This window comes from Calliopsis andreniformis, chromosome 5, assembly GCF_051401765.1.
Source record: "Calliopsis andreniformis isolate RMS-2024a chromosome 5, iyCalAndr_principal, whole genome shotgun sequence".
NCBI lineage: Eukaryota > Metazoa > Arthropoda > Insecta > Hymenoptera > Andrenidae > Calliopsis > Calliopsis andreniformis.
Genome location: NC_135066.1, coordinates 1,662,870 through 1,669,771, shown reverse-complemented (window position 1 = coordinate 1,669,771; position 6,902 = coordinate 1,662,870).

Sequence of the window (6,902 nt, the reverse complement as noted above, 5' to 3'; positions counted from 1 at the left end):
TGACAGCTCGTTAGTGACAGCGGATAGAGTCGTTCTGAAGGGTCTTGCAAAACGACCAGATCTTCATTTATCATTTCCGCGTGGAGACTGCGCGCGAAACCTCGATTCGTCCGAGCTGTTCTATTCAATGGTTAGTTAGAAGTCAGTGCCAGTTACCTGGGTTCTGGGAGCTCTAGATGTGACAGAAGATTTCAAGGATTTGAAGGTTTTGAAGGGTCTCAAGGATTCCGAGAGCTTCAAATGTTTAGTATGATGACTTTAAAAAGCTTGAAGAATTTCCAGGAGTTTCTGTGGCCATAGGTCACGTACTACGGTACTTTCCTTGACATGGAGTCCAATGCTAGATGGAATCCGTACTTCGACTAGTAACACTCGTACGTCTTCACGTTGAAATTATGCGGGACTGGTTGGCGACGCGAAGGCTTGGCAAAAGTGTCAGCGGTAACGGGTGTGGAATCGATGACACTTGAAAAAGTTAGGAAAAAGCGCAGCGGATATGTGTGTGACAAATGACGTTGCGACATAGATCGAGCATCTGGTCGAAAGTATCGCATCGATCTATCGTCGCTGCTTTTATTTCGATCTGCAACGCCATCGATAAGGAATAGTGTCGTTGAACTACTGTCGAGAAATCTCTTGGCATCTTTGATTAATCTGTTCCACTGTGAAAGAATGCGAGAGTTTTTAAAGCCTGTTTGGAAATTATAATAAACTTCGAAGAGCAGTATAAAAGTATTCCCTCTACTCTCTACATTCTCTATTTTCTCTCGTAATTATCTACTCACAGAAGAATAACTCCTAATTAAGGTCCGCGCAAGCACCTTCACTCGCCTGGTCAAAGGTTTCCAAAGTCATTCTGTCGTGAATGAAGGTGAAAGGTCATTGCTTATATTCCTCTTAAATAAACAGTCAGTGAATAAACTCTTCTTTCTGTCCGAAGTCCTGACGTAAGTGCAGAACAATTGCCCGCGTCCAGTCCGCATTCAGGTTAACCAATTACAAACAGTGACTTTTGACAGTATTTCCCTTTCCCCCGAAATTCCATTGACAGCCAGAGGCGTGCGTGCCCAATCAGAGAAAGTTTCCGTAATTAAGTCAGACGACACGTAAGCTCGAGTGAATACGAAAGGAGCAACGATCACCACGACGCGCGGACTGGGGCAGGAAATTCGATTGTCTGTTCGCTGTGATATTCGCGGGAAACACGATTTCCTTTAAGCGCGAGTCATTGCTCGCGAGCAACAGACCGCTGTTAATATATCCAGGGAACGAGGTACATGACAAACAGGTTTCGCCGTGGCGCTGTGCAGTGTTAGGAAGCCATTGAAGCGAACGGTGCCAAGTTTCCGTGGCAGGTGATAACGCGGGATCAAGAATCCTATAGCCTACTGCGAATTTCGGAGCTACCTTAATCCCCTCTTCTTTGAATCCTCCGTGTCAGTGATCCCGGTTTCCCCGTAAATTATCCAAGGATAAGTCGCGAGTCTGATTACCGGCATGAATATCGATTCACGATAGTCGGTGCGCGAGGGAGCGCGAGGGAGCGCGAGGGAGCGCGAGGGAGCGCGAGGGATGGCAGAGGCAGCACGAAACACGGTGGATACGAAAGAAAATTGTGAACACGATTAACCATAATTACGGTAATGACGATGCTAAAGATTAAGATAGCCGAGATGGGCGGCTGATACAAGCACGCGTAAACACACATGCGAGAGCTGAAAACACGTCGAGCGTAACGGGATCAAAATCGACGGTCGGTCCTGACAGCGACCTAAGGTAGCGCGTCGCGGCTCGCTGCCAGACCAGTCTCAGGTCTCAAGCACCCTCGCACGTAACGCGAGGGCAACCACTTTCTATGCAGACAGCAACGACAGCAGTGTCGGTCTAGTTGAACAAACGTCATTCTCGGTGATGGTCCTTCGGAGTCAATACTATCTCTCTCTGTCTGCTGTAGTTCAATTATGTAATATGGGATTTGTAATAGTAATATCATTAGATACGAGTTCAGATGACATCCTGGGTTAGGTGGTCGTTTTCTCGTCGACCAGTTTCGTCTTCCTTCTGTTTTTTTCTCAGGCAACGTTCTTGGAGCGAGCTTTTCGTCCGTTCTTCTTCAAGAAAGTCAAGATCTGAAGTAACATTTTTATCGTGGAATCTACCGTAAACTACCTGTTCCTACTTTATCGTATTATACTTTGCAATATGCTAGCAAACGTAGGAATTATCTGCATTTTTTCAACATTTATTTGTCATTCCTCTTAAAGTAAATAGAGGACTGTTCGTCCCATGTAGATGGAAGCTTTCTTAGAATGATACGTTGCGTCTAGTTCCTTTTAAGTAAAAGGTGCGTACGCGGGAAAACCAGTTTGAATTATTTTTGGCGCGTCAGAAGCGATGTGCACTTACTTGATCGGTCGTTTCTATACAGGAAAAAATTTCTCGACGGGGAGCGACGTGCAACATTTTCTTTCCATCTGGTCTAGGAAACAGGAATACTACCTACGACTCGAGGGAGGCAGTTGTAATTACTTCGTTCACGGAAATGGGATATGGCACGCGTAATTTATTCGCAAATCGTCTTTAACGACTCGAAACTTCGTGGTCAATTCGCGTTAATGCACACGGAAAGTGTCGTGCAATTCCACGGTAATGGTTCGTCGGACGGTGGCTCTGAATTTGCATGAGTCGCAATTTCGCGAAACACTGCGTCGAGATATCGCCCGCTCGCCCGCGAGAGATTGCTTAATGTCGCGACGATGATTAGGGTCTCTCGAGATACCTCGACCTTCCGATTGCCACGGTAACCATGTATTAATTCCACCGCGATATCCTAATGATACTTATTACCTGTGTAATTAAGGAGGGCTTGAACGATAGTCCCTCTCCCTTAAAAATGCCCCGCGAACCTAAAGTGAAAATTAACGCGACTTCCGGGAATCTGAGACCGCTCATCATCTTTTTACTTGAGATCATAGAAAAGTTCAGACAGGGACGAAATACTTCCTTTGGTGGATGAAATATGAGAAAAGTTCGTTTTCTTCTTTTTCAATCTTAAATTCATAAGTTCACTTACCTTCAATATGATTCTAGATTGACCTCAATTTGATCTAAAGTTCGGTCACCTATATTCATTTATATTCTCTTTCAACATCCTCATCCTTATCATAAATCTTACTACAAAGATGCAGTTGAAGCATCCTTCTTCATTATCATTTCACTACTTCAGCTTCCATCGTGACCCACTCTATCTTCCATGAAGACAAATAGTAAATAAGTTTCGCATTTAGACACCCATCGCTATAGGCGATACTTGTCGCTCCCTTTGGAAGAAACCAACACCTGTGTGAGGCATGCAATTGGCTCGTAGAGACGTTCAAGACGTTCAAGACGTTCAAGTGAACACACATTGTCTTCGAAAGGTCGCACGGATATTAGAGGGTGGGAGAGCCGAGGCGAGTGGCTGCGCCCAGTAATATACCGTTCGGTGTGTTTACACGCAGGCACGAAAATTGTGAGGAAAACGATGGCGGATAGGCGGGCTAGCTAGGCTCGGGGTCAGGCCATGTCACGGAGGAGCTAGCATCCACGCCCCCTTAACGATCGAAATTCATTTCCATAATTATCTCACGACCGCGACGATCCTTCGTGGAGGGAAACTCTTGGGCTCATTCGACTGGGGACACGGTCAATTCGTGTGAACCGCGGACGGAAGTTCGAGGTTAAATCGATCTTGAGCTGATTATCTTGCCGCTTAATAAGACAGGTATCCCCTGATATATTCGTTATTGGTCAATTGCTCCAGCTGTGCTTTCGATGTTATATCGAGCCGATAAACTCTGATTCGATGGTTGTCATAATGCCCGAGGCTGTCAGCCGACGCAGCATAAATAATGGGAATTAGACGAAGCGGGACAATTAAAGCGGCCATAAAGGCGAAAAGGAGCAGTTGAAAAAATCAGATTCTCATTACGGAAGCCGGTTTCGTCGAACTCGGAACATTTCGCTGCGCGTTGGCTGATATATTCGTGAAACGTGTCTTACATCGCAACGCTTTTCCACTCGGGGCCTGTTCCTCGTTTTAATTGTGAGAGTCGAACTCCACGGAATCTCCGAAGTCATTCGTTATTCCCGGTGTGGAAAAACGGCGAGGATTTACGCGAACACCCGCGGCACGGTGTTCCACCGTGTGCGTGATCAGTGTCCCACGTACATTTACATATTCCGCCAATCCTCATGATTGCAAATGTACTGTTTAGCGTGTTGCCGCGGCCAGGTGCGCCCGCGCGCGACCGATCGCGAATCCCCCACTTTTTCTCGCCGTCTTCTGCTCTTCTCTATAGGTATGGAGGCGAGTCACCACTCGCACACATATCATCAACCATAATGTTGGTTTTTCATAACGGGCTGGTAACACGGTCTTAAATCCTCGCTTCTTCGATCTCTCGTGCGCATTAAATTCAGCGAGGTCGCGAGATTACTTATAATTAAACCTCCTGGGCAACGCGCCGCGTCCTCCACGTGCGTGTCTAGGGCTCCTTCTCGAACGCGACCGATTTTTCACCTCCTTTCAGTGGTGATTTGTAATAAGGTAGACGCGCAGTTTCTCTACCCTATCTCTACTTTAGTCTTGGTATCGGGAAATGGAGTGAACGATTACAGTTGTACAAAATGTTTTAATATCAATGTAATATCGTGAAGATCGAAAAACAGAAAAGGAAAATCAGTCTGTGATATGCGATTGAACTTTAATGCACCATAGGAGATTAGTTTGCAGTTTATTATCGTCTATTACCAAGTGTAAGATTGCCTAAGAGAATCCTGTACCATTTCATCGCTTATGGTGTGGCTGTTAAATGGCTGGATATTCGGTTAGGGTCGAGGACAGTAATATCTTCGTCAGCGAAGCCGGTTAACCGAGGGAAGAATCGCGCTGAGCAAACATCGTTACACGCCGTTTAGCCAGCTTTGATATATACATTCATGGTTACGAATATTTCGAAAATATTTATGGGACGACGCTCGAAGGGAGGGGTGCAAGGTGTGAGATTACAGGCACGCCGTGGTCGATCCTTTTGTGTACACGTGGCCTTTTTCCCTTTCCCCTTTTCCGCACCACTGTCGTCAACTCCTTATTTCGCTGTTTTACGGTGCACCGGTACGCCTCCAATGATCTACCGCATTCTATTATATCCTTGAATATTGTACTTAACGTCAGAACGTCGTGTAATGCCGTGTAATTCCGTAATATGCGCAACGTAATGCGGCCAGCGAGTTCATTATTATCAAATCCATAAATTTGCCCGCGTTACACGGGCGCGGGCCGATGCAAATGCGCGAGCGTGCGCAGCAGTAAATTGTTTCGTTAACATCGCTAAACGCCACCTCGCCGGATCGCTCGATTTATCTGCTCGACGCCACGATCCCATTCCCTGAATCGCTTCCGTAACTTCAGGTCGCCCTGTATGTATCGTGAGCGGGAGAAACGTGGAGTGGTGCTTGGGGCAGTTGATAGGAGGAACGGTATTCTTGGAGATCCAACTTCAACATATTGGAGACTGATGATCCCCTCGTTGGGTCAGGGGTTAGCTCTCCTCATTAACCGAGAGAACAATATTTCAGTCATTTTTATACTTTCTTGGTTGGAAGATTGTTCTTGGCTACTGAGGACAGTCTTGGATGAGTTTCTGTCTTCTTAAACCCCTATTTTTAAGCGAAAATGTTATTTAATGCTGCTTCTTCTCCCGTAAGTTCTTACCTTGAATTTTTCGAAAGTGTGACATAGGTCGTTTTGCCTTACAGCCACAGGAATACACTGATCTCGAATGTGTTGTAGCACTTAGTAATTGCTTATAAATTAGAGAATTATTTTTCTTTAATTTGGTAGGTCTTCACTGATCTTCTGAAACGAAATTTCGCTCATCGCCCTGTGCTTCAGTCGCAGTCGAAATTAGGAGCGCAACTGAATCGCGGGCGCAATAACCGCGACGACGACGATTATCGCTCGCGGCCGTCGCGATTTTATTAGCGGACGCGCTGGCAAAACGCGAAACCAGTTTCTCCCTATAGGAAAGCCCGATACCGATACGCGGCAATATTTCTACAAGGTAATACACTTAACGCGACGCGAAACGAAGCACAAAAACCGCGGGTAATGCAATAACGCCGTAATTAACGCGACTTTTCGTACGCACCGCTGGGAATCTGCCTAGAGACTCCTCTTCCTTCCCTCCCAGCAGGAGATTATCGGTAATAACGATCGAAGTCTACGCTTGCAGAATTTACCGCCAAAAATTCGATTACCGCGTTCCCCTTTTCGCGCATACCAGAGCGCACGCGCACACCTTTGAATCGCGCCTATCGGGACGATATGAACGCGCGAACGCGGCCATAATGCACGCTCACGTAAGGTACAGCCGAGTTCTTCATTATCGTCAGGGGCCTAAATTGCGTGGGCGTACCTATACCTTCGTACACGTTACTTACCTTGATGTACTATACCTACTATCTGCACGCACACATGCAAATAATCGCGTGTAGGCACGAGTCTCGGTCGGTATGTGCTCGCGCCTGTGGTTACAGGTTCGCGGGTCGACCGCGGCCGAATCTGGCCGAGGTCTGCCGATCGTCTGGAAGCCGGTTGTCGCGCTCCTCGCCAGATGCGACGGCGAGTCAGTATCGCGTCAGTCGTCCAGCGGAGTTGGTCAGTGATCTGTGTCAGAGCAGGGCCAGTCGTCTCACATCTCTATCCCGGTTTTTCGTTTCGTTTCAACGTTTTTTTCGTCCTGACGCACGCCGGAGTACTCGCTGGTTTTTTTCACGTGATCATCTATTCCATTAGTTCACCCGCGAACGCATCTCGCCCCTCGCTGCTGCGCGCCCGGTACAGATACACGTTCATTCCT